The following is a 26,472-nucleotide window of genomic DNA, read 5'->3' as shown; positions in this document are numbered from 1 at the left end:
TGATGATGATGATGATTATGATGATGATGGTGGTGATTGCATGGGCAGGAGTTGCTGGGACAGTTGTTATTGCAAAGCAGAGAAGTTCACAATAACAAACCCCACCCTCTCTGCCAGCACACATTGAGTACACAGTACACCACAGGCTAAATTTATGCTTTCCTCAAGTCCTTTTTTTAGCTGCTTTTTTGTTACTTTTTTTTTCTTCCTGCAGCTTAAAGCTGTTATATGTCTTATTTAAGGTTTTGATCTGTTCTCGCCAGAACTGCTATGGGGCCATGGGATTCGACATGTCATTAAGATGGGCCATGTGAAGTTCAGGTCAGTACATTAATGGCTGAGAGTGGGTTATTCAAAACTCTCAAGCTCTCCAACATGCCATTCACCACTCTCCTCCCCTTCACCCACAAGATCAGGCTTAGCTCACATTTGTTTTTAGAAAGCAGAACTTGAAGCCAGGTATTTTGCCACAAAGATTTTCAGGCTTACAATCCAAGCAGTTGTAACTGAATGCTGTCTCTCACATGGCAAAAAAATTCTGTACATGCTGTACATTCTTCAGTGCAAAATAAAATCCAGATGGCCTTTATTTAACAAAAAGAGTGGGACCAGCAGATGAAGAGACAGAAGTCCTTTCTTACTCACATCCATTTCCAAACCTTGCTAAAAAAACCCAACCAGCCAAAAGTTCTTGCGACTGGCCAAAGGCAGGCAGTTACTGAATTAGGAGACAACAACATGAGGAGAAACATGTTCTTTCTAAAAATAAAAGGATATTACCAGATACAAATTGAATTAATATAGGTGTTTATCATCTTGCAGTCCAACAAGTCAGTTTTTAAAAGAGAGCTGGACAGCTTGGCATGTGGATAAGTCACACCTGATGAAAAACATAGATTGTTGTCAGAGAACACTGAGGAAAAAATGGAACAAAATAATTTTGAGTGGAAAATGCAGATGTTCTGTTATTGATAAAGGCTGGATGGAATACTCCAGGACTATCAAGATACTTTCCCAATTTATTTCAAAAGAAACTTTAAACAAGTTTCCCCTAGTTTTGTGCTGGGGAGGAAACAGTTAACTAATGGTCAATTGATGCCCTCTTCCTGCCACAGCACACTAAAACCAAGAAGAAATAAGAAAGGATCCCCAGTCCCAATTTAAAATTCAGTTAAGATTTTCAGAAAATTCAATGATTCATTTGTACAAATAATGAGGGCAGACATTCCTTTTATTTTTCATCAATATTTCAAAGGGGCCTTTTTGAAATATATTTTGAAATGTTCCTATAACTTTACAGTTGCTGTTTACTCTTATGACCCCCTTCTCTCTAGTTTTGCTTTTAAAAAGAGAAAAGTAGAGAAAAGTCACATTTTAAAAATTTGTGTACTTCAGCCAAAGGAACTCTTTTGTCTTTTAAATCCATTAAAAATATTAGAAAAACAATTGAGATTTTTTGGTTTTAAAAATTCATATTTAAACAATACCCCCATTATGGTGGAAAGATTTAGATCTACGTCTATTAATGACTTTGAAGATAAGCCAAGTGCTCAGCCCTCAGGAATTAATTAAATAAAAGTACTAAAAAAAATAATTTGGATGGGAGAAGAAAGGGAGGGAACTGTATGTTCCAGTGTGGCAGGAGAATTAAACAAATTAGGAAACTGTCAAGGATGCTGAGGAGTTTTCTTTAGGTTGAACAGAGATAAAAAGCAACAAAGCAACAATAATAATAATACTAATACTAATAATAATAATAAAAAGTAGTGCAGAGACAGTGGTTTTCCTTCCAGATTTTCCTCTGAGCTTACCAACTGTAAGGTGTAAGCTTGGTGTTCCAGGTGCTGCAATAAGGGGAAGCAGCCCTGCCTTTTTTGGATTAAATTTTGTTTGATCTAAAGCACTGGAGTTTTATTCCTATTTTTAAAATGAAATGGAAGGTTTTCTTTCACTCCAAAAATTCCTAAGTGAAATACTGAATCTCCACCCCTTAAAGAAAACCTCCACTAAACCCTGTGTGTTGCTGTGATTTCTTCGTTCTCCTAACCCACTTTTTTTGGTGGTTTGTGAGAGGAGGTTGAGAGCAGAGCTCCTCTGTACAAACCCCATTTTTGATCATGCGCGCGTATACGTTCCCGCACAGCTGTGTGTACAGAAGCACACAGCCTCCGGCACCCGTCTGTAGGTACGGGAGGATTAGAAACAGCCCCGTGCCAGCAGGTCTGCTCCAAACGCTGGGCTGTTCCAGCGGCGCTCACCGTCATCCACAGCTCCGCCTGTCCTGGCCGGGTGCTGCCAGGTGTGGCCAGCCTTGGTGCCAGGCTGTGTCCCGGGAGGGGGAAGGCAAGGCCTGCCCTGGGAGAGAGGTGTCCAGCAGCAGCCTCATGCGGTCTGAGGGCGCTTCTGGAATTCTCTCAGCAGCTGTTCTGCCTTGCGCTCGGCAGGCTGGCTCTGTGGGCACGGCAGGGTCTCCATCCGCTCCGGAGGACGGAGCCTGCGATCCCGCCCGTAGCTCCAGGGCAGGTGCGCCAGAGCCAAGGAGTTCAGAGGAGAAGCACCAGTGTTTACTACAGAGCTGAGAGACTTCTTGCCTGAGGGAAACAGCATAACACTGCAGCTAAATGCCATCAACAGCTAGAAATAGTTGCTTGCATTTGGATCAGAGGTCGCCTATCTCTAAATTGGCTGCTGTGAAGGAGAAAATAAAAACAAGAGCTGTGAGTCACAGGTTCTGAGGGAAGGGACGTGTAAAAGACTGTAATGGATTCCTCCCTGCTGCCGACATCCTCCAAACTGCCCCTGGGCTGTAGTTTGATGAAGGCAATGAAAGCTGCTATTTCCATACCCAGATACTTATTTAGCCAATATTAGCAAACCAGCATAAGCTCAAACACATTGCACTGTTTTGTATGCTCAGATCTGAGACACCATGAGAGCAGCACTGAAATGATCTGATTTCATACTCCTTAATGAGTTTTCCTGCTACCAGAGACCTCTCACGTGCACTCAGCTTTGTTCCAGAAATGACTAAGTAAGCTTTCACTCAGAGCCAGACCTCTAAAAACAAAGAGTTGGACAACACTTGCTGTAAACTATGAACTATGCAGACAGTTCTTAAACATCTAGTTGAAGCTATGTTGAGGATAAAAACTAGCCACCTTAATACAGAATCACATTTGCTTGATTTTTTGTTGTTTATGTATGTTATTCACATTTTTTTCCCTACAAGAAGTCTTGAATTACATTAATTACATGACTAAACAATTTACAGAAATAAATGCTACACCAAAATAAGTACAGCTGGAGGAAAATCCTGTTTTATGTATTTATCAGAAAGTGATTTTTATTTTCAGCAAGAATTTGTGTGTTTGTGGCTTTGTTTGTGTATCTTTATATTACTCATTCTCAGGCACCAAAAAAAATTTCTATGTTTTCAGTATCATTGTTCATTCATATTCCACACAAGTCCATCTATTTCTGCTACAACTTCTTTTGTTGAACATGGTATTCTAGACAAAGACACACAGTTGATTTATAGAAATATTATCATCCATTTGATAACATTTCTGTACCATTGTTTACAAGATGCTTGTTTTTATAAATGAAGCTATGTCTTCAGCACACATACTTGAGCACTTATTCTGACTGATAAGATACCTTCATGGGTGAATAAAGCTATTTTGGATTTTTGATGTTTCTATGAATACTTCTCAGTGTTCCTTTTACAATCTTCCATTTGTCAATCCTGAAAAAGTTGTTTGATGACACATTCAGCAACAGCATTAGATTTCCCAAACATTCTACAAAGAAATTTGTGTTTTCTGGCAAAGGTATTATCAGATGTCACAGAGAGAAGCCTTTCCATGCATTTTTTTTTTATTATTGTTTATTAGGTTTTATTTCAATGACAAATTGGCCTAACAGAGCCACGCAACAGTTTAGGAAATTTTTCCCCTCTAAGTTGTGTGATTGTTCATATTAAAAAACACAATGAGTTTTTGCAAACATATGGAGTCTCTTTTAAGAGTCAGTGAAATAAATGTGCGTCTTTTCATTTAATTAACTTTTTAAAATTTTACTTCAGTAAGCTCCACGTGAGGCCTTAAGACTGAAGTTGTCCCATACAGTGAAAAAAAATGTATTTTTAAATTTAAATATTCTGTGAGAAAGCAGAGAGACAAGAGGATTAATTAAGTATTTTCCCATCATTTCCCATGTAACTGGAACTGCATTTTGGAAATAGTTTTGAAGATGTAGAAAATCCTACATAGTAATAGTAAAAGTTTAACCACCTTTACTGCAGTAAACTTATCAAGTTACTATAGCTCATTCTGTTCCATGTATTTTACCTGGAAAGGAACAAGTTATATTTGAAAACTGGAAATGTTTGTGAAAACTGACTCTTTGTCCTACTACCTAGCTCTGCAGGTAACAAATGGAAGGACTTTTTCCTGTGTTTGTTAGACATTACTGCATGACATTCCCTGAAAAAACTGATGAAGGGGTCAAAGGATCCTGGGAAGAATCACCTGGCAAAGCAATTGTCTTATTCTAGGGAAATAAGTTCTTTGTATAATTGCTGTCCTTCTTGTCTGGGGTCTACTTCATTTAGACTGTCAGTTTTTACAGGCAGTAAGATGAGACTCATTTCATCATACTGTAGCCTAAGAAAAGTAAGAGTCTCATTTCAGTTAGTTTTCCAGTCTCTCTGCACATTTAATAAAGAGAGAGAGAGAGACTTCAGGGGTTGAGTCATTCTTCCTTGTCTAAGACTGGAATAACATTAATTGCTCTCTGAACATTAATCTCACTACCTCTTCCTGATGACAACGCTTTAAACCAGATGTTAAATTATGGATAGATAAAGTTAGGTGAGATGACTGAAACCCTTTTGTGCATTGCCTGATGCTTTATCTCAGCTGCAATTTCCAGATATGACTTTAGTAGAAATAAATAACAGTATATTGGGCAAAATGGAGACCTGATGTAGTTTTACAGTTTTTTTGTGAAAATCTCATAGACATTAAATTTTCAAGGGAGTTCTCAGCCTGCATGAGGCAGAAGACCAAACCATATGTCTGCAATGGTTGTTACTTCCCTCATTTATATATTACGTGGAGTGGGGCAGTATTGATTAACTCACTACTTTGTGACAGAATAACCCAAGGACCCCAGAATGAGATCTGATAAACTTGTGAGCTTCATAAACAACGTGCCATTTTAGGATCAGCAGAGGATTTCTGCTGATCTGCCTCCTCTGCAGCTGTGAGCCCACCTTGGTGTTTAGGCCAGCTCTCATGTCACTCCCTGGTCCCTTCTCATGCCACAGGGTTCAGAAAGAAAAAACTGAGAGGTTTATTTCTACTCATGCTAACCCAAAACTCAGTTTGTTATAAGAGTGCTTCATCTAAATCAGCTTTAATATAGTTTTATAGCCCTTTAGTGCCATTCTTAAGCTGCAGAAAGCCTAAACCACAAACTTAGCCTGTAATTCAAGATATATTTTATAACACTGCATATAAACAGAGGCTGTTTATTCAACTCCTATGTTCTTAAACTTCTCTTAATATCTCACTAGAGCTTTCTAACCCAAAAGGATGGATTTTCAGTTCACATTTACTGCACATCCCTAGAAGTTGACACAGAACTTAGTCTTTAATAAAATTACCACTTGAAATACATTTTTGAGAATGAGTAAATTACTGAAGTGAGGTTCTGGGTGACTAAATACTGTTCAGTTGGAAGCAGAAGGCTCTGCTGCAGGGCCTTTTGTATGGGCAGCATATTCTCTGTCAAGGTGTTCTGCTCTACATGTGATTTTGTGCTAACTCAGCTGTGCTGGACCCTGCGGAGCAGTGAGACAGTGAGTCATGACAAGGAGCTGCAGGCTTTCCACCCATCCTTAGCCAATCCATGTCTGGGCCCATCTTCCACATCTCAGTGCACAAGAGATATACATTGTGAGAGCTGTACATGAACAGAAGTTTTGTGTTGTGTCTTACTCAACTTCAGTACCCACACACACAGGTAGGTACTGGTACATATAAGAATATAGGCCTTGGTACTTATATGTTGCAATTACCTTTTGGTGAATCCAGAATCACAACTAAAAAATGGCATGTCTAAAGTTTCTGCACAGCAGAATCCCCAAATGTTTCTGTCAGCAATTGTCTTATCAAATATCCAAATTCAGCTGTTGCAGACTTTTGTTTTCACTTAGGGAAAGATCCATCCTGTGAAATAATTGTCAAGAGTTCTTGAAAAAAACCCATGAAAAATGAGAATTAAATATTCATGACTCATATGCTAAAATTCTCATTTTTCTGTGATTTGTGAATGTTGATTTCTGAAATGCACATGATAGCAAACAGAAGGAGAAGCTTAGCTTCAGAAGGGATGTTATAAAGGTAAAGAACTCAATTTAGCAGTTCTACCTTTGTTCCTCCTTATATCATTCTGCTTGGTGGCTTTTCTCTTTTCTGCTCCATAGTATTTAATCTCATTTTAAAGGGCAGCTGTATTTCATCACTCATAGCATACTAAGAAAGCTCATTAGGTGAGAGGCCTTCCTTTTCAAACTGTTTTAAATATTTTAATTATTTTCTAAAGTGTCTTGAGCACATTCTAATTCAAAGTTAAATAATTTCAAATAAATGCATTATGATGTGTTCTTTCACTTGTCAGCACCCAAATAAGAAATAAAGTATCTTGTTTAAATTCAGTCTGGCTTTTGTGTCCTCGAGAAAGATCGTTTACAAGACAGCAGCAACTAGTTGAAAGTGAGGGTATTTCCCCAACATATTATCCTTCAGAAGAGGAAACTAATACTTCCTAAAATGTGTTCCATTTGATAATATTTAAAACTTCTCATTTTCAGCTTAGCTACCTCAAATCAAATTATGATTTGTCTATATCACAAAACTCCAAATAAAGAAAACTTACAACAAGTGTATCCCTCAGGCAGGTCAGAAGAAACAAGATTCTATTTACAAAAGTTATATTTGTGTACTTCTCTCTCTGAGATTGTGCTGACTGTCAAAGCTGGTCTCTCGGCACTGTTATGTGCCTTTGTGTATTGCACCACGTTTTTGTAAAGTGACAAAGAAACTTCATGAGGTGTGAAAGCTATGATCTTTAAATATATTCTGTGAATTCACATATGGAGGGACAGACATATCTCATTAATTGTTTCTGTCTTGTGCTAAAATTTGGCATTCATATTTGTGTATGTTGCTTTAATAAATATATTTTTCGACTTAAATAATAAAGTAATATTTTAATGTAAAATTTTCCTGTACTTTTTAAATTCTAGTGTGCAGAGTGCACAACAAATAATGCAACTAATTTCGGGTAAACTGACTCAACCCTTCAGGAAATCATGCATATATAGGTATTGTCAAGAGAGATTTGTTTCTAAACTAAAAGAAAAAAAATCCATTTTGATTAAATTAATAAAACTCCAGTAAGTCAGTAGAATAATGCTAAAAAATGCCAGAAGGATCTAGCTCAGAGCATAGATTGTTTTCATTGTCAAAAGAGCTCATTATTGTTTGACAGCCAGATTTTTGCGAAGATAAAATGTACCAAGAACAGCATGGATCTTTGTGATCTTCAGAAGTAGTGCTCGGACAGAGTAGTTTTGGAGGGTTGAACCAAAGTCACATCGTAATTCCACAGAGCAGGGTCTTCTTCTCAGCCATTTTATTTCCTGTAGTAATCCATTTCCTCAGACAAATGTTTTGTTTTAGTACTGGCCACAAAGAGATGAAGGTTCTCTAACTAATGAGACCTGAACCCCAAAGCCCTCTGGATTCTTACCTGAACCCTGATACTGACTTGATTTTCCATAGGTCTCATATCTATTCTTTTATTTCTTCGATTGGCACAAGTTCTGCTGTATTTATGTCAAGTCCTGTTTCTGTTGGCATTAGGCATTTATTCTGCCCATTTATTTGTTCTCTAAAATTGCCTTCAAGACCCTGAGACACTCAGCTCCTGTGCAGAATTCAGTTTGCTCATAGAAATCCAAAGTGTCTCAGAAAGGAATCCCCAATGACCACAAGAGAGACTGTGAGCAAGAAATTCTGAGGACAGAAACAAATCTTAGATTTATTTTGCATTTTTTGAAAGATGCCTACATCCTCTCAGGATTCTGATTTAGGGATGTGAATAGGCTGAATCGTTACCTGAAGATTAAGAAGAAAAAAGAATATGTCTACCAATTCCGATGATTAAACATCTGAGCCTTGTCAGGACTTTCATGAACATGAACAGAACATTAGTAGTGGAAGTATGGATACTTTCAAGGTGCATTAGTTGCACAGATGCAGGTATTGAAATGTTGTGAACTCTGGGAGCAACTTCATGAAGGCTTTGAGAACTTTGTGTTTAACTTTGTGTTTTTGTGTTTAAGGAGTTGTATTGCTCCTTTCTGTACAACTGTGAGTCTGAATGAGGAGCTGCTGATGGCCACTCACCCTAGCCCAGAGGGCTCTCAGAGGATTTACCATAATGAAAACCATACCTATATGGCATGCTTGTTCCATACTGTAATGTATGGACTATCTGCATGTGTGCATAATGCGTATATTATCCACTGCACTCTTCTTACTTCTGCTTTCTGGGTTTTACTTTAGTTTTGTTTGGGGTTTATTTGGATGGATTTCAGCCCTGTTCCTGCTCAGCATCTGATCTTTTAACTTTTGGCCATTTTTTTTCGGTAATTTTATTTCAAAAAACTTGTTAGGAAAGAACAAAAACTTTGTCTCCCTGAAGACCACAGTAACAGACCTTCTGGTTCTGTGATTAATGGGATAATGATCTGTTTTGTTGCTGTCACTCTAGAAAAGGTAGTCAGTTCACCATCGTCTGCAAATCCAGTTGCACATCTGTCTGTGCAGACAGACGGGCACCTCTGGCATATATTGAGTGGAACACATTGCATAGGAACAGATTGTTGCTTGCTTGCATGGTTTTTGCAGAGTAGCAATAATTCAGCAGGACCTAGAAGAAGATTTTACCTCTTTCACTTATCAAAATGACTTCAAGGTTTCTGCATGTTTTTGTGAAAGAAAAAAATTCTTGACAATGGTTATTTTCCCATCATTTAAATTAGTTATGCTGCCGACCTCTTCATGCAGCTTTAAAATGATTACTACCCCATTTGTTGTTTATAAGGCTTTCTGATTTTGTTTTGATAAATGATAACAGTCAAGACATGAAAAGGCATTTCAGTTTTGCTGTTTAATCTGTCAAACTCCAACTGATCAATAACATATTTAAAAATATCTGATGCATTTTTGCACCTTTTTCTATAGTTATCTTGCTATTAATTTACTTGTTTTAAAAGACAATAATAATTTTAGACACCATCTCATATTCTGTGAAGTGTGACAAAAGGAAACCTCTGTCTACATCTTTAAAGTATAATATAATGACTCAACATGAAACAAAGCACTTGCCCAAAAGCTTGTTCCACAGGTATGGTGGGAAATGAGAAACCTAATGGAAAAGACAGGAAAAGTCAGTGTCACTGCCAGAGTTAGACTTAGGGCTGAAACTGCCAGAGCAGCACACTCTGCTCACAAGTCACATATGCAAAGGAGCACAACAGCCCCCAAAAGGGATTATCCATGCCACTGTAACTATATCTTCATTCTCTCTTCATATTCAGATAGCAAGAAAGAGAATTATGTGGTATCATGTTATCCATTAAAGATGCACATTCTTATCACAGAATTTCAGTGATTTCACCATAACTCTCCCAGTCAGCGTAACATTAGACTTCCTTCTGCAGATTGCTGATTGCAGGCTTTTAGTGCATGGCCAGATTGGCCCCATGATGGGGGCTGTGTGCTCAGATCTGTACAGTGCCCCATCTAGAAGCTGTTAGAAATATGTGACTTTTACCTGCATTCTGCCATTAAGCTAATAAAACAATAAGAGCAAGAAGTTCCAGGCTTAGCTATACGTACACATCAGGAACTAGAAAATCCATTATGCACTGAGGGTCAGGAGAGCACAGCAAACTGAGAGAATGCCTGACAACAGTGAAAACCAATCCTGTGCACCAGACACCCTCTCCTTTCTCACACACACAGAGCAATCATTTGTTATGCTGCCATGGGGAGTGCTTGCTATCAGTGGAAACCATTTCCCCTCTACAGCTTTCAGTTTTGCAGAAGGCTAGGGAAGAGAGATGGGTATTTCTCTTTCATATTAACTGCAGGCTCAAGATGAACCCAGAAAGGTGATGTGGTTAATAATTAAAAGCTATGTGAGCAAGTGACACAGTATCTGCCTCTACATGCCCAATTCTGCCCCAGGGTTCAGTGGAAGGTCTGCACTCTTTAGCTTGCTCAGCTCTAGTGTTAAAATTTTTCACTTCTCTGTTTTGAGTTATTTGCCAGCAAGATTTGGGTGAGCTCTTATTCATTTTCATATTGAATTTTAAATTTTTTAAATTTGTTTTACTTTCCTTTCTTTTCAGATTTTGTTTTAAGAAACTGAGACAGCAGATATTTTTCTTCAAAGCCATTTCAATTAACAAGGCTGTATTCAAACTTTAGAACAAGTCAACAGATATTAACCTTCAGGTGGTAGGCAAACCAAAAATCTCACTGCCCAAGGACAGCAGTTGAAACAGTTGCAGTGAAGGAGAACATGGACAAAACATGACATGATAGCCATTCTCAGCATTGTCAGGTCTGATTCTGCATTATTCGGGTGCTGTTTTGCCACTGAGCATGGGCTGGACAAAAACATATCTTAAGGTTGGAAGAGCTCTCTGTCCAATGTATTTAAGCATCCTTCAGGACAATTAGAAGCTTTGAGAAGAGGGTTTATGGACATGTGTTAGAAATATTACCGTGTGTCACTGAAATGTGAAGAAGGCAGGCGAAAAATATGGACCCTTTTGACTTCTTGACTATTTTTCACAATCTAGGCTTCTTCAAAGAAGAAAAAACCCATTGTTTATGTTTATGTTAAACATTTTTATGTTTAAATCATCTGAGAAGTGTCAGGAAGACTTTCTTTTTGAAGATGCACATGTTCACGATTTTATTTGCAATGACAGTTTTAGGTTTCAACCAACTTTTAAACTGGGTACAAAAATTAGCAGAAAGCTTTTAAGTTTTTTGAATGAACCTTCCCACACTGGTACTAAGGTTCTTATAGTCTGTTTTTTTTCTATGTGTATTCAGGCTCTGTTAAGCTTAATTTTCACATGGGAAGTTTGTCTGACATTAATGTTTATTTTAGAACATTGTTTACTTTGCTCAAATAAACAAAGAAGTTGTAGGGCACAATTATTTCTGAATCTGAAATACTTAGGTTACTAATTTTAATTTTCATAATGTTTCAACTAACAAACAATCCTTAAAATTACTTTCTATACAAATATCAAATTATGTAAAAAATTCTTCTTGCTATATGCGTCACTAGAAGTTTGCATGCATACTAAAAATTGTGTTTTAACTTTTAATGTTACAAGTTTTTGGGAATGTGCCTAAAACACTAAATATTTTTTTGCATCTTTTTTCAAGTGCCTGGAAAAACACAGCTTGGAAATGGAAGTTGGAAATACCTCTGATTTTTTTTTTTTTTTTTTTTAAATTTAAGCATTCTGAAGGGAAACCTTCCAGTCCTAGGATCATGTTCATGAGCTTCTTCGTGAAGTGCTTTTGGTTAGACCTGAATATTGCTAGAATTCTCTTACTGTATGCTGATGCCATTTCACTATTTCATCTCAGTCACAGGTACCTCCCCCTTCCCCCCAGTATTGCTCTATTTAACTGTTTCAGGAAAACATCTCACCTGAATGAGCTGGTATGGCACTTCCAGTGCAATCTCTCCCACCTGGCCTCTCCCTGTGTCATAATACAAAATGATTTTTGTACCCCTCTGACTGTAGTATTAAGATGTGGCAACTTTATTTGTTGACTGAATACCTGCTTCAGGTATGATTAAAAAGGCCAGCCTGTTGCTGGAGCTTCCTCTCCTCCTAATCTCAGTACAGTTCAGTGATAAATTTCAGGTTATGCCAAATCTTTATCTACCTCGCCTGGGCAAGGTCTCTAGAGCTCTTGGCAAAAGGCATCATCTGAGCCACATTCACATCTAATTCCTATCCTGGTCCAGATAGTCAGCTTCTGAGAGATGATGGACAGAGATTTGTTTTGTTAGATTTAAAACAGTAAATCTCGCTTACAGGAGCTGTAGAAAGGACTTAAGAATCTTCATCACCCTTGGTCATATTAATGTGTGTTATGATCAAATTCCAAGACTTTTCACTTGTGTTTATAAAAAGAAATTTCTGAAATTCATCTTTAAGAAGATTTATAGGGGCTAGATTTCAAAGGGACAGCAGCATTGCTGAAAACAGGTACAGATCCCGTAGCTGAAGTAGGAGCCTACAGCCAGCTGGTAACCTTCAAAATTGTAGCCTAGAAAATTAATTTGCTATTTTGCCCTACAGAGATTGAACTTGTGAGAGTGCCTGTTGTACGGGGCTTATGTACATAATTGTTTTCATTTCCATTTTCTTCTTCCAGTGCTGAAGAAAAAAATTAAGTTTTAAAACTCTTCAGATTTTTTTCTGGCATTCATGAGTGAGCATCTCCAGCCTAGAAGCTAGCACAGAGTCAAATTTCAGGCTTCAAAAGAAGGCAGAAATTAACCTTACGGGAATGACAGGATACATGTGGACTCCTGGGAAAAAAAAATAATTTTCTTGTTAGGAAAAATTTCAGCAGGATAATATAAGCACAGTTTTCCTGTCACAGCAGTCTGGAGTTGGCTTTTTGCCTCCTCTGCCTTCAAAAGCCTACATATCTAGTGTATACTGTGTGCTTTTAAAACGCAGTAACAAAAGAAATTATGGTCCTAGTAAGGGCCGATAATTTACTTGCTGTACAGTAGCTCTCAGCTTTCTTTAAGAAAAAAGAAAATGACAACTTTCCACATGCTGGAAGTATGTTGTCTTATTGCCGGGTTGTGCTTGTGTTCTGAGAACAACTTACTCATTAGTGGTAAATGTGAATGACATAACTAACAGAGAAAGATACCTTACTATCTTACTTTGTTCACTAAAGTTAATCAATAAAAAGGCTTATTTTCAATTTTTTTTTTTTAATCTCTGAAATGGGGTGTCTGTTTTATTACAGTAACCATGAAGACTTCAGAGTATATGCAAGACAAAGTATATGAACACAACTAATATTTACTGTTAGGTCAGCTGATACAGTTTTAAAGAAATAAGAACAGACAAGCCAAATCTTGAAACATGTATTTTTCCAACAATATTGGCTGACCTACTAGAAGATACCACTTGTAAACATAGCGTAATGAAATATTTTATCTGTGACTATGACTGGTAGTTACAGGCTTCCCATCTTGTACTCTGCAAGAGCGTTTTATAAGAAAAAAACAGGGAATATATACTTGAGGGAATCTATGCATCATACATTAGACAATGTTATTTTAATCTAAACTTTGAAGTGAATTTCAGTTTCCCAACTACTATATCAGCCTTTTAGATCAGAAACCAGAAAATCTGGAGGTTTTCCTGCTCCTGTGTTATCATGCAAACCAATGATCCAATGATTGGAATCTATTTTATTAGTAGCACAAACAAATTCAACTTGTACTTGAAGAACAAGTGCAACCTGTATTTGCCTTAAGGAAATAAATAAAAATATAAATGAAACATTTATGAAACATGTAAATTATCCTTAAATGACAGCAAAACTGTAGAACAGTTTTATATAGCATGTCTTATTAAAATTCTGCTAAGTGAGTACAAAGTTGGTCGGCTTAATGTGCCTTTATATATTTTTAAGCAAGATACATATTGCATGAACCAAAGAACTCTGGGATTTTTTTATTTTATTTTTTTTTTTTTTGTAAATAGATATATCTTCACCCATCTTTTTCATAGCCCAGGTCTAAGTAATTTATATTACTATTGTTATTCTCTGTGGGTTGACTAGCTGCTACCACAGCCTGATCTTTCACCAAGCCAAGAAAAGGGAGACCTTCTAGGGAATTTAAACCTAAACAAGGAAGTGCTTTAGGCTTCAGTGCCATTCATCCTCTATACCTGGAATTGCATTAGAAGGGTGATTGGAGATTTGCTAGGACAGAGGTAGATGGAAAGGAGAGAAGAATGGCTGTGGAAGGGAGAGAAAAGCATAAGTCAGAGAAAAGAGCTTCATGCTGAGCCTTGATGCTGTGAACTCTCGTGTCTGTGTAATGAAGATCTATCAAAATGAATGTTAAATTAGGAAATATGGCTTTTGAGCAAATAACATGGTTTCAAGTCCACTGACTGATGCATGACCATGCCACAGCTTTTACCACTAGCCAGGAAATAAACCAGCCAAGTTATTTAAACTTTCTCCTCTCCAGAGTTACATTTGGAAGGGAGCTGTATGTCCTCTCCCCTTCCACTTATAAGGTGACCCAACTACCTTCTCCAGAATGTCCCTGGCTTTCCCAGCTAGGATCAACAGAACTAAGATGGCTGGTGTGAAAGAAGAAGAGACATGTCCAGGCTCCCCATGGCCTAGTGGGATCAGGTCTTCAAGGAAAAGAAAGATGCTGTTTTGTGTTTGTGTACTGTGAGGACAGTGTCCACTCCAACTTACAGGGTTGCTATGCCTCTCATCTCAGCCAAACTGTATTGTCACGGGAAGGAGGGTGGGACAGCATGTTTGTATTCATCCTTTTATCAGTAATTTCCCATTCTTTCACTTCAAACAGAGTTCTCTCTAAATTACTGTCCAGCAGTAATCAGGGACCAAATCTACACTGTCCTTCTCCTCTTTTCTTCCATCAAGAGGCTGGGCATTGTCTGCCCACTTCTGGTAGCAGGTTCTTTGTTTTGTGTTCATGCATGATTTCACCTGTGGAAGGCAACCACCTGTTCTGTTAGTTGTATCAGAGCAATTGGAAATACAGGCAAGAGATAACTTCTAACATCATCATCTTGCTGGGGGAGTGTAACAGCAAAAAGCAAGTCTGGGATGCAAGTCTGGGGAAAAGAAGACATATGGTGGAAAGCTCTGTATCTCATTGAAAATTGACACTATACTACCAAGAGAAAAATATAGAACCTTGTGCTTCACCTTCCATTATTTAGTCCCTTAAGGGGTTTCACAGCCTGAAATTGCACTTACTTCCATGTTCTATTTAGGCAAAGGCTTTCCCTCCCCTGTCTCAGGCATCCCAGAATGACTTGACAGTACTGCATTATAAAACAAAGGTTTTGCCCTTCTGTGAGGACTTTTGCATCTATGAGCTTTCTCAATGATGCTCCAGCTGCATGTTGACTAGAATACAAAGTTTGGTTTTTGCCTTGAAGGCAAACATGCGCTTCTCTTTGGGGAATATCCATGCTGGAATTTGTCTGTCACTGAGACATTAAATGTAGGAGATTTAGAACAATCCCATCAGCTATTTGATGTGCACATACAAATCACAATAAAAGGGCATCTTGCTTATAGATGAGGGCACATGCTGCTCAATAGCAATCAACTCTATGAGAAATAGCTATTCTACTTAGAAACATCATGTCAATTTAGTTTTATTGGTGGAAAAAATTACCCACACAATAAATAGAGAAGGGAAATAAAACTGTGGCCAAACACGCAGTTTTGTGATGTTCTTTTGTAAAGCTGATTCTCTTAGACAGCAACAAACAACTTCACCGATGTCACTGAAGTTTCTCTGTCTTACTGCAGCTAAGTATTCGATCCTGTTATTTGAACAATTGTACAAGAGTGCCTGATGTTTAGGAATTGGAGGAAACTAGACAGCCATGTGGTGTCACATAAGCCAATGATTTGGCCTCAATTTTGTCTGACTAAAGTATGTAAAGCAGTGGTCATGAAAACAGTAAATAAAGACAAAGCAGTTTTGTCCTAAAATTGCTTAACGAAGGCAGCACTGGCTGAACAGTAGCACTGGTTTTTACTGACCTTTCATAAAGAAAAGGCAGTCTGTCTGTCATTATGCAAATTCAAGAACATCTGTTCCATGAAACCCTGTAATAATGCCTGAGGTTTGCATGGTATGAGAATAAAAACTGTTTTGACAAAGGCTACAGAGTATGTTTGTATTAGCCAGACAGCCCTTTTTCTATTCCAAGTCTACCTCAAGCATAGGGGGTCAGACCTTCAGTGGATTAATTGTTGTGGCTCAGTGGAAATGGTTTCTCAGAACACTGTTTTATTTTGTGAATAATGAAATCTAAGAGGTAACCCCTTTATCAGGGCATTGCTATTTCATTAGTAACAATGGCAGCAACGGATGGGTGACACAATGTGAAGTGTTTGTTGCACCCTTCCTATGCAAGCCACAAAAGAAGCACCGAGCACTGTTTTAAGAAGTCTGCCAATGACTAACTCACATCTGCTTTGGCTCAATGAAAAAAAAGAAAAAGAAAAGAGAGCAATATTGACGGCAGATATAAACAGTAAGTGGATGTCTCAGTTCTGTTTCATACTTAATAAACCTCAGGAAATACCTATTAAAATCTATTGATTTTTCCCAAGACCATTACCACCTCTGAATTTAAATGATACAGGGGCTGAGGGTTGTGAGTGCTGGGGACTTCTGCACTCCAGTGGTGACCGATAGAAATATTATGAAGATGGAGATCAGAGAGGAACACAATGTAAAACTGCTCACATAATCTTTTTAGGAAGAGCAACCACAGGCTGCTTTCATTGGCCTAACTAGAGCACGGGGGAATTAGAGCAGAATTTCATCTTGCCGACATACGTCACAGCTCCTTTTCAGCATCAGAAGGAGGAGCCTCCTCCATGTATGAAGCCCATCCTTGGCTGGGGAGGGGGGCTGGAGAGAGGAGTCTGTTTGACTTGCCTCCACGGCGGTAGTCATGAGCTAATGTCAGCCCTTGCTAGAGGACCTGCAGTAGAACAACCATCACCCTTTCAGAGCCTACCTGAGCAACACAGGACTCAAAAAATATTTCTGTTATACCTATCTTTAAAAGTAGTTATTAACTTTCACATCACAGATATTCACAGATATATACACAAATATTTGCAAAGGCTTACAATCAGCAGGGAAGTTTTCCTCTAATACTGGGTTTTGTTTGATTGATTGTTTTCAAAATCCAGCCTGGTTTTTAAGGGTGGAAATTTAGCCAGCTTATCTATAGGAATGCAAACATTAGACATTAGGTCTAAGTTTAGAAGGTGCCTCTGGCTGATCACAGATGTTTAATATACGTGGGAGGGTTCAGTGTCTGTTTCTGCCCATGTCTGTTCACTGAGCGCAAACAGGGTGGAAGCCAGGACTTAGCTCACACCACCCTCATGGTCTCCACATAGCTAAACAGGCCTGAAACAAATCCCACCCCACATCCTGTAACCCAGAAAAGGCTTAGTTATTAAGTGATTTGAGGCTTAGTTATTAAGTGATTTGACTTAATTTGCCTCAAACAACCAAAGCCAGGCAAGAGTCTGGTATTTGTTAAACAATTTGGCAGTTATTTTGGGGGTGATGGTGAAAATCGTGCAATCCACACTATCTCTGGTCTCCTTTCAGGAAGTCACCACCACAGCCAGCAACTGTTGATGTGGATGTTTGCAGGAGATGAGGTCCCCCTTTTTCACTGCAATCCCTTTCCTGCCTGTTGAAAGTGACAGCAGTGTGGGACCATCTGCCTCACCACCATAGTGCTGAAATGTTTGTCTTGGTCTGGAGTGACTTTCTTGCGCAGGATGACCATCCAGCAACAATTCCTGCAGTGAGTGGCCTTAGCAGAGCTCTCAGGAAATGGCTGTGCTGGAAGCACAGGGTTACTTGTGCTCCTGAGGGTAACACATGAGCAATGGGCCACTTCTGGCAGCTGTCATCATGGACTGCTACACATCCCATGGATATTTTTTCCTGCACCTTGCAGGTTTGGGGATGGCATCCTGAGGAACTCCGCTGGTTTCTGTTCATGTTCTTTCCTGATACCTCTCATGTATTCCCTCACAAATTAAATTCACCTTTGGCAGTGATCCCAGCACCATAGCAATTTTTAATTTGTGGGGTTTTTTTCCCAGTAAATATCTGGGACTAAAATTTTGGGAGTAAACTACACAGCAGATTAAAGAAATAGATATCAATATATTTTTTTTTTCCAATAAAGAACAGGTCACTTGCTTTTAAACAGAATAGGTGAATGAAAATAGCTGATGAATGGTTAAAGTTTCAACTTGTTTACTGCTAAAATTGAAATGTTTTCCACTCCTTAAAATTCCTACAGATGTTTAACCCTCAAAGTTGGCATTACTAATTCTTAGGATGAGTGAGCTGAAATATGACAAGAAAAGCAAACAGAATTTTTTCTTACAAGATATAACCAAAAGGTCAGAATTATATAAAGTGAGCTGGGGCTTTTGTGAAAAATGATGTTTTTAATCTGAAATGACCTTCTTGCATTTCTAAATGCAGTTATCGATCAAATATAGAAAAATCTATAGTGTTTTCCTTCTCTGTGTGAATCATCTTGCTTTCCAAGGTGGAACTGATGAAAGGAAAAATGTAAGTCAAAGCAACAAAAGCAAAAAATCTCCTAAATCAACTAACACCTTCATATAGTTTTAAAATTCTAGAAAGATAAAATTTCCTACAGCATTCCTAAAATAAAAATATCAGTGATCTTTTCAAAACATTTTATACAGGAGTTATAGTCTTCCAATTGTACAATTATACCATATTCCAATTATAGCTCTACAATTGTAACGGTCAAGCTAAATTGTTAAAAATATTGTATTAATTCTACATTTCCTGTATTTTTTATTGCTTTCATTGCTAGTGTTTGTGAAATGTTGATAGACAGTCACATCAACCAATATATGCCTGCAGCTTTAGCTTCATCTCAACATGCTATTATTATTGTGATTACTATATAATGCTTCAGAAATTACTTCTCATTATTGTTTTTAATCATGATGATTAATTCGGATGCCTTCTTCAAAAGATGCAATTCTGCATCTTTATTTGGAATCATAAGAGACCTTCCTTCGAACCTGAGACATACCATAACCAGACAGACAAATTATGTCGCCAACCCTTATTTTATTCCTGGTTACATGTCAGGTTTGTACTTTTGGTGAATCTGTCTGTGAAGTAAACAACCTTGTTTGGTCACGTTGTATTTGGATAGTGAATAACACATTCAGTTAACTAGCTTTCCAGAGAGGCAGAATGTGAGGAAGCAGAGATCATTTATTTATGGCGTGATTCATATTTTAAAGCCATCATTTATTTATAGTGTTGATGCAGTTCTCTTACTACTGTCATATCACAGTTGCCTGTGCTTTCAAATAACACAAGACCCTATATATTCCACAAACCAGCACCCAGTCACCATGGGCCATGAGTGCAACTTTCTAGTGTACACTGCACAGAAGAACATCAGAGCAAAATAATCCTTCATGCATAATTCACAAATCCAGTCTCTGCACGCTTTATGCACTGATGAATTACTTGGTTGTGCTGAGGTAATTCAGAACGATCTAAAGCAAATTATGGCAGGCATGTACAGTAACATTATTATTCTGCAGGCCTGGATTTTGAAATTGCTGGTTTTGAGACCTGATTCTGAAATGTAATGTATTCAGCCTCCATTATATTTCAGCCCAATGTCTTATATCTGAGGATGTCCATGGACTTGTTTCAAAAGATTACACTGTCCAGAAACTCCATTTGATTTCTTTCTTTTTGCCTGAAATGGGCCTTGACATTTTAAAATCATTAAATGCAATCTGTTTCAAATGCTCACCAAAGGTCACAAAGACTATGGGACTGCCCCTGCTACGCTACACCACCACAGCTCTGATCCACTTTAGCAGGGAGACTAAGTGCTCAAGGCATTCAAAATCGAGCTCCTAATGTATTAAGTGCATTAGTAATAGTCACAGCTCTGCTAGAATTTCCATTTCAAGGTCTAGATTACCAAGAGGAACAGGCTGTTTGGGATGCAGTTGACTTTCAAAAGGTTTTAGTATTGTGTTGGATCAGACCCTGAACATACACTTGATCTTTTCGGGATTTATTTTTTCTTTTCCTGCAAAAGAGTTTTTTTTTTTTTTTGTTTTTGTTTTTTTTTTTTTTTTTTTTTTTTTTTTTTTGTTTTGTTTTGTTTTGTTTTGTTGTTGTTGTTTTGTTTTTGGTTTTTTCTGTTTTGTTTTGTTCTGGGTTTTTTTTGTTTGTTTGTTTGTTTTGTTTTTTTTTTTTTTTGATGGCGAAGAGAAAAGGGGGAGGTAGAAAAAAATATAGCTGGAGCACAGTCTGAAATAAATCCACCAGCATATTGCATGGATCAGCAGCTGTTTGCAACCCTCTCTTTAATTTCACACCAACAGTATCTGATGACAACTGAAGAGAAAAAGGAATAACTATAGAAAAGGGAACAGCTGTGACATGAATACCTTTCCTTCACACACACTGCATTGTTGTCTATTTGACATCAGAAAGACAACATCTCAAGTTACTGAAAAAAAAAAAGGTTCACCCATTTGGAGAATAAGATCCAAAATGGACTAAGTTTGCTGAATTTGATTTGGTTTGTGTAGCACTGGACCAAGTTTTAAGGCTGCCTTTTCCATTGATCATAAGCAGTAGTAAGCCCTAAATCTCTTCTGTCAGGTCAGACTTTTGCCCATTGTGCCAGGGCAGTGTTTGCCTGGCCACTGGTGAAGCCTTTTTCTCCCCTGATCCCAAGTTCACGGCACATCTGTGTGGACAGCTGTGCTGGCACAACAGAAGTGACTATAGAGGCTCATGAGTGGCCTGGATGCTCCCCACAGCATTCCCACCAAGCAGCACACCAAGGCTACAGCCTAACTTTCAGCTGGGTACTCCTGTGCCCCAGTAGCAATATCACAGCCCTCAATCCCAGTCACCAGAACTACACCAGCATTGTTGTAGGAGAGAAGCAAATGTGATCATTTAGTTTATCCAGAGTAATTCTGTCAGTCTCACAGCTCTCCTTAGCTAAATAGATAAGGCAGGCATCAGATCTGGCCATGCTTACAAACCCACACACATCTGTGTAATTATCTGTATATTTCGGACACAGTGAGAGACCCAAAAACAGTGCATGGGTATGCTGAAAGGTCACACAGAAAACATCCTGAAAAACTCAAATGTGGTCTGGAGTAAAAATGATACAACCCCCCCAATATTTGCATTGAAATTTCCGCCCCCCCCCCCCCCCCCAATGTATACACAGCTGGTCTTGCAGGACAACTCTTTCTTGTGACTATTTTGATCAAATCCAAGTAACTTGATAAAGTGCTACCATACAGCTCAGATAAGTCCATCCATATAAGTAACATTTTTTGCCACATTTGGTCCCAAAGGGATATAGTTTACTGTATGGATGTCTTATTGATATGAAGGCCATGATGCACCAGTATAGACCACCACTGGTCTTGTTTGTAAGGTGGTGTGCAGTTTGCACAGATTGCAAGGGCCACATTCAGGAAAGGCTACATGTGACTAAAGTGAGAATTCAGAAGAATTTAAGGTTGTGGAATCAAAAGTGAGATCTGGGAATCTTGGGAATCTCACTTAAACCTTTGTTTATAATCCAGCACATTCACCCCTGAATTTGTCTGAGAGAAAAAGGTGATAGAAGGGAAGGTCTGTCCAGTGTGGCAACTGCCCTATGAATACAAGGATAAGATTACTTCCTCCTCATTTAGAAGTTTACAGCACAGATGTCTGTCTCTGACCTAATTGTCTAGACTCCTCTTACAGTCATTGGAAACAGGCACTTCTAAAAGTCAATTTATCTGGCCTGTTTTAAGAGAGTCTGTAAGGAGAAAATTCACTATAATTTGGAAATGCATATTCCCTGCCAGAGACCAAAAAGGGTGTGTGGATGGTGACAAAGACACTGCAAGTTAGGCAAGAAGGATCACACTTCGAATAAAGGATTCCCAGAAAAATTAATTCTGGCATTTCTCAGGTTTAGACAGCAACTAATCCCCATTTATCTTCTGCTATGGGTGGGCGGGAACAGGTGACATGTTATGCACATGTTTCTTTGACCCTTGGGAAGTATTGTGCTTCTTGCAGCCCCCTTGCCCCTGACATCTAAGAAGTGAAGCAGTGCAAAATACACAGTCACTCATAAATGGAAACTGTTGATGTGTGAAATGTGCATGTCCTAACATCTCATCAGCTTTACAGTTGGTGCTATTTTAGACATCGACAACTGATTTTGTAGCAGAGGTCTGGCAGGGCCAGCAGTAACTGCAGAAAAAGTATCACTTATAAGCTAATTTTGCACTTAGGAAAGTTACACAGGGTTCCTGTAGACAAATGAAGCACCTCCTTGTCCCATGCCTCACCACCTGTAAGAGCTCAGGTTTCTCTTCTGAATCCCGGTACCATGGAGTGACCTGCGCAAGCCTGTGACTCTTGCAGGCTTCTGTCCCACCACGGGCTGAGCTCTCAGCAGTACTCATGAAACACCCCCGAGCACAGCATCCTGCCTGTGAGGTGTTCCCAGCCCCAGAGACAGGCCTTTGAGTGTGTGCACGTGCAGCAAAGCCACAAATGAAGAGACTTCCCTGCAGCTTTTACTCCCTGCTCTGCCCCTGAGGTTACCTACACAGAACACATGCCCTATCCAGATATTCTCTTTGTTTAACTTCCTGTTGGATAGATATTGTCATGAATTTGAAATCTGGTGCTGAAGATGAATGTGTCTGTGATCTGCAGATGGATAAATTCTACATCTGAATAAGTGCACAGGAACCGGTTCAGAGAAAAGAAAGGAAAAGAAAAGGAAAAGAAAAGAAAAGAAAAGAAATGAAAAGAAAAGAAAAGAAAAGAAAAGAAAAGAAAAGAAAAGAAAAGAAAAGAAAAGAAAAGAAAAGAAAAGAAAAGAAAAGAGAAAAGAAAAGAAAAGAAAAGAAGAAAAAAGAAAAAGTGACATTATGGTATTTAGGTTATGTTTTGTTGTCTGCACAATTAATTCAGGAAGTTATCTGCAGAAAGATAGCAAGATATTTTTAGCATATGATGGTTCAATACTGCTAGGCTTCTGTAATCCTTAAGTAGTTCTTTTACAGTGCACTTTAAAATTATATTTTACACGTATGTATAGCAGTTTGTAGTCTACTTAAAATAAATATTTCCCATATATCCATATGCATGATCCACACTTATTTTGTAGTACAAGATGTGCTGACAGAGATTAAAAGATTGCAACACAGCAGAAGGCGTTATGCCATCTTGCAAGTGCAAAGTAGGTACCTTTATCTGACTCAGTTTTTAGCATCTGTCTTCCAATTCATAACAGCTCTTGTTCCACATAAAACTATAATCACCTCTCAAGCCTCATTTCTTCAGGCATGACATTGTAGGATCTTTGGGGTTGTAGCAAATAAAAACCTAGATGGAAGTTTAAGTCCCAACTATGAAAATGCTAAAACTGCAAAGTTTTCTTATTGCAGTCTTCAGCACATCCATTGCACTGGGGCAAAGCACCAGAGTCTTTCAAGTGTGTTTGACAGTATCTAATAATACCTGATTTTGTTAAAAGGATGTAACACCTTGCCTTTTAGGGTGGGGTTAGAAAAAAACTCCTCATTCCATTAAACCCCATATTTCCTTCCAAAACTGAATTTCCTTGCAAATTTCCTTACAAAATTCTAGAAGCAGGGGTCATCTGCTTGCTTGTGCCTCATTATAAAGTTAATCTGATCAGCCTAAAGCTATGCCTAGGCTCAGTCAGGAGTGAGGCACTCTGAGTGCTGCAGTGAGCAAGGAGGCGGCATGAGGAAGCTTGCTGTGTTTTTACCCATTTGAAGGGGGTGTCAGTACCCATTCTTGCTGGGGAGGCTGAGGAATCAGGGCACAGGGATGCTCCTTGGCACTGTGCTGCAGCTCAGCATGCCCTTGGCGGCAGTGCTGCTCCTCACCCCCCATCCCACTGCTGAGGCACTGGTGTCAGCCCTCTTGGCTTTCTTCACCCACCAGCATCATGGATGGGGCATAGTGCTGTGGATTTCACCTCAGCAAGTCATAAGATGTGTTTTATTCTGCTTTGTTGTCTTCAAAATATTTTGTCCTGGTGGATTTGGAGGCCAGTAAAATCCGGGCTGGTTCCATGGAAAGGGGCATGGTGTTGCCTCAGTGCTAACAATGTGACGGCAGTGGAATTATCAATTACAGCAACAAGTTTTAATCCTCTGTTTTGTCTGTCTCCACCTTTGCCTCCCTCACTGTTTTTGCACACTTGGAAGGGATTTTCTGATGTTTTTACTGGCAAATAGCTTTGGATTTTGTATAACAGGCTTTCTTGTAAGGAGAGCAAGATCAAACAAAGAAATACAATTTAGACAAAAGTAGTATCAAAACTTGCAAGTAAATGAGTGAGACAATGAACTGTGGTATTTCTATTGCCCTTCCTAACACAGGCTAACAAGTAGGTCCCTCACCTCTCAGCTCATCACCTGGTGTGCTTGACAAGGGGAAACCCCTGGAAGCTGAGAAAGGTATTTGGCATGTAGCAAATGGACAGGACCTTTAGGTGTCTGACCTTTCTTCAGGAGTGTGGTGAGGGAGGCACACTTCACTGAGGTTTCCTGAGCTAAGCACACCAAGGAGAGACTGCAAAATCTTCCTTGTTTACTGCACACTAATTCTCAAGCAGTAAGAGAGAACTAAGTTTCATGAAGTATCATTCCAAAGCATGAACTACACGAGTCAAAGGCAAATCAACTGTGGAAAGGACTACTTAGGAATATTTAAATATTTTAATTAAAGTAACAAATAATATAAAAAATAAAAAAAATATAATTGTAAAGAATCTTTTTAGGCTACCAACTGGCTAAAAGAATTTGTTAGAGAAGGAGAAAAAACAATCCTACAGTCTCTCCTAAAGCAAACAAACTCTCCTAAATCATTGCTCATGACATTTATATTTCCTAAATACATTGCTAGCAGTGGAAAGAAAAGAACCTCAGGTATGGAAGCCTCTTACTTTTCATAATTTTCACAGATTTTTTTATAAACTCACACTATATATGAAGGTATTTCACAAGACAGTATATGATTGGCTGTTGGCTCTGTAGTTCATCTAATATTTTGAAAGACTAATGCTGAAGTAGAAAATTGAGTTTGTATTAGTAACCTTGTAAAGAGAATAAAACCTACCCAAGAGAGGGAAATAATCTATGACAGGACACTTATCTAGGAGGAAGATACCATCTATTTACTGACATTTTTATATTTCAAACACCAGTGTGAGAAGATCAGTGAAAAACAATTTGCATTTGATTCAAGTCCCACAGTATGAAAAATACTCTTCTGATAAAGAAATTTACAATTTCTAATGCTTTTGAAATTCTTTTTTCCAGAACAAATGGCCTTTCTAGATCAGTAGTGGAGAAATAGAAAGAAATTCTGAAAAACTAAAGGTTACAAAGTCAAGCACTGTTAGGTGAAAAACTGACAGCTAGGGTTTCTAGTAATTTAATGTTTAATATATTACTAAATTTTGCCTATGGCAATCATTGCTGCACATTAATTTTTCAAAAAATTCCTGCTCTAGAGTACAGAAAGTCCTGTCCTATCAGCAAGTATTCTTCAGTCTGCTTTTGTGAACATTTGAATCTAGATCTCATCCTGTATACTATTCAAATGATACTCTTAGTGTTTTCTCATTACAACCCAGAGATACCAAAAGAAATTTTTATAGTTGCTACATAGAAACATAAAAGAACAGTTGTTGATTCTCTCCTCTGATAAATTTGTGTTGTTTACTGAACTGGTCCTGCAGGAACTAAATGCCAAATGCTGCACTATTGTGTTAATCCCCTTTCTTGGATGAATGTTGGACAAGCCAGAATGAGCAAAGGTCACAGTTGTACAATACTCTTGAACCCATAAAGGGAATACCAGAATCATAACATCCATATGCTGCTAATAAATGTACAGTAATAAACCTTACTCTATACCTTGCCTGTTTGAGGAAATGATGCTTTGTTCACAAGAGCAGCTCTTTTGAAAGGAGTTTAGAATTGCTACTGTTTCAGACAGTGAGGGAAAATATTGTGAGCCCAAAGCAACTAGACAGAAGGGCATCATGGTTGAGCACTAGGAAATTTTCTCAGCCCCCCATTCAGTCTTTCCAGGTGCAGCAATCCTCCTCTGAAGGAGCAAATCCTTTGGTTTTCATCCCCTTCTGATCCTTTTACTTAAGAAGCTGTGATGAGACGTCTATAGGGATTGCTGAGCTATTTGTGTTAGATCAGCTACATGTTTATGTTACCAGCAGAGCAAACCAAAAAAAAAAATTATGGCAAAGGAGATAAAAATATTTGCATATAAGATAATAACATCAGACAGAGGTTTGTTTGTTGTTATTGCTTTTTTGAAAGAGAGATATTAAGTTCTGAGTCTTACCCAATGCAATATTAGCAAGCT

The sequence above is a fragment of the Chamaea fasciata genome, unplaced genomic scaffold (genome assembly GCF_029207755.1).
Source record: "Chamaea fasciata isolate MVZ Bird 193981 ecotype frontalis unplaced genomic scaffold, bChaFas1.0.hap1 SCAF_5, whole genome shotgun sequence".
Lineage (NCBI taxonomy): Eukaryota > Metazoa > Chordata > Aves > Passeriformes > Sylviidae > Chamaea > Chamaea fasciata.
The sequence above is the reverse complement of the archived record's forward strand: the minus strand, read 5'-3'. Positions refer to the sequence as shown.